General features: G+C 61.1%; 2 non-coding genes and 1 pseudogene across 2 annotated transcripts in view; all 3 read right to left on the reverse strand.

The window, feature by feature from the left end:
- LOC146143075 (large subunit ribosomal RNA) overlaps positions 1-1,001 on the reverse strand; it is a 3,679-nt pseudogene extending 2,678 nt beyond the window's left edge.
- Positions 1,002-1,249: 248 nt separating this feature from the next.
- On the reverse strand, positions 1,250-1,403 carry LOC146143076 (5.8S ribosomal RNA). Its single transcript, XR_014500973.1, has one exon. It is a non-coding gene; the product is annotated as a 5.8S ribosomal RNA (ribosomal RNA).
- Positions 1,404-1,650: 247 nt separating this feature from the next.
- LOC146143077 (small subunit ribosomal RNA) overlaps positions 1,651-2,500 on the reverse strand; it is a 1,811-nt gene continuing 961 nt past the window's right edge. The window contains exon 1 of the ribosomal RNA XR_014500262.1: positions 1,651-2,500. This exon is cut by the window's right edge and continues 961 nt beyond it. This is a non-coding gene — a ribosomal RNA (small subunit ribosomal RNA).

Genomic DNA, 2,500 nt, shown 5'->3' on the forward strand with positions numbered 1-2,500 from the left:
TCGCTCGACCTCTCCGGCAAAGCGGACGAGATCGGCCGGTGATGCGGCCGCCGCGAACGACGACGTCTCACCTCCGCCGGACCGCGCCGACATTCACTTTCACTGCGCCCATGGGTTTCGTACTGCCCCGTGGCTCGCGCTCACGTTAGACTCCTTGGTCCGTGTTTCAAGACGGGTCGGGAAGGTGGCTGACTTCAGCCGCGGACCCCGTGCGCCTCGCGAAACGACACCGGAAGCGCGACCGAGACGAAGAGGCTGGGCACTGAGAACAGTCCCCGACCCACGACGCCCCAGCCGGCACCGGGCGCTCGGCCCCGAAGGGCAGACGCGGCGATCTCTCCTCGCCCGAACGGCGGGCCGACGGACACGCGCGCCTATAGTACCCGACCGAGGCCGGGTTACCTTGCGCGCGGCCTTCTCGCCGCCGTCCAGACGGTCGCGGCCTTCGCCCGGCGCTAGTGCGCTGGTCCCCGATCGGGCGGCGCCGCCGGCGGCCCGTGAGGGTCCGCACGACAACGTCGCCGACAGGGGGCCGGCTGAAAGCGACCGGGCGACCCGACAGGCCCTCCCGTTTGCCTCTCGACGGTTTCACGTACTCTTTAACTCTCTCTTCAAAGTGCTTTTCAACTTTCCCTCACGGTACTTGTTCGCTATCGGTCTCGTGACCGTATTTAGCCTTAGATGGAGTTTACCACCCGCTTTGGGCTGCATTCCCAAACAACCCGACTCTGGGAAGACGCCGTAGCGCGCCCGCCTGTCGCCGCCATGGGCCTGACACCCGCTCTGGGAAAAGGCCTCGATCAGAAGGACGCGGGCGACCGGCGAAGCGCGCCGTGACGAATTCCGTACGCCACAATTCCGCGCACTCCAAAAGCGCGCGGATTCGGCGATGGGCACATCCCGCTTCACTCGCCGTTACTGAGGGAATCCTCGTTAGTTTCTTTTCCTCCGCTTAGTAATATGCTTAAATTCAGCGGGTAGCCTCGTCCGACCTCAGGCCGAAAGTAAGGACCGGGACTATTCTTCCCGTTCCGCGCTCGCCGTCGGCGCCGCGCGCCGCCGCGCACCTCGATTCCCGCCCTTGAGCCGCCAGCCGTTGGCCTCTTCGAGGTCGACTCGCCGCCGCCGCGCGGGATTCTGGTCGCGATCGTCGCGCATCGTGCCGTGCTGTCTTGAGCGGGACGGGCGCTCGCGCGTCCGACGCCGCAGCAGCCGCGCGGAGAAATCCCCGCGCGGAACGTTTGCAACGCGACCCTGAGGCGGGCGCGGCCCCGGGATTGACCCGAGGCCGCAATTTGCGTTCAGAACGTCGATGCTCAATGTGTCCTGCAATTCACACTAATTCACGCAGCTAGCTGCGTCCTTCATCGACTCACGAGCCGAGTGATCCACCGCCAAGAGCCATCCACGATTGTTTCGCTCGCACAGTGCCTCGCACTATAGGGTGACAAAATAGACCGCGCCGAGCGGTCGGCCAGGCCGACGCTTGAAGCCGGAGCGCGCGGCACCGCGGCACTCGACGCGCAAACATTACCGGGTGACCGAATCGCCGGCCGGCGCGCCGCTCCTCGCGGGTCGGGCGCCGGGTAGCAAAGACTTTTTCTCTCGCTTGTCCGAGTTTCGCGTTCGCCGAAGCGTTTGCGAGACCGTTAATGATCCTTCCGCAGGTTCACCTACGGAAACCTTGTTACGACTTTTACTTCCTCTAAATGATCAAGTTAGATCGTCTTCTCGGACGCCGGCTCGACCGTTGCCGGCCGCGCCAGGTCCAATCGGAGGACCTCACTAAACCATTCAATCGGTAGTAGCGACGGGCGGTGTGTACAAAGGGCAGGGACGTAATCAACGCGAGCTAATGACTCGCGCTTACTGGGAATTCCTCGTTCAAGGGAAATAATTGCAATTCCCTATCCCTAGCACGACCGGGGTTCAGCGGGTTACCCAGACCTGTCGGCCAAGGCGAGCACATGCTGATCCGGTCAGTGTAGCGCGCGTGCGGCCCCGAACATCTAAGGGCATCACAGACCTGTTATTGCTCAATCTCGTGTGGCTAAACGCCACTAGTCCCTCTAAGAAGTTAGACGCCGACCGATTGGGTCGCGTAACTAGTTAGCAAGCCAGAGTCTCGTTCGTTATCGGAATTAACCAGACAAATCGCTCCACCAACTAAGAACGGCCATGCACCACCACCCACAGAATCAAGAAAGAGCTCTCAATCTGTCAATCCTCACTGTGTCCGGGCCGGGTGAGATTTCCCGTGTTGAGTCAAATTAAGCCGCAGGCTCCACTCCTGGTGGTGCCCTTCCGTCAATTCCTTTAAGTTTCAGCTTTGCAACCATACTTCCCCCGGAACCCAAAGACTTTGGTTTCCCGCAAGCTGCCGGAGAGGTCGTAAAACTAACGCCCCCCGATCGCTAGTTGGCATCGTTTATAGTCAGAACTAGGACGGTATCTGATCGTCTTCGAACCTCTGACTTTCGCTCTTGATTAAAGAAAACAT

Source organism: Ascidiella aspersa, chromosome 5 (genome assembly GCF_963924565.1).
Source record: "Ascidiella aspersa chromosome 5, kaAscAspe10.2, whole genome shotgun sequence".
In the NCBI taxonomy this organism is placed as follows: Eukaryota; Metazoa; Chordata; class Ascidiacea; order Phlebobranchia; family Ascidiidae; genus Ascidiella; species Ascidiella aspersa.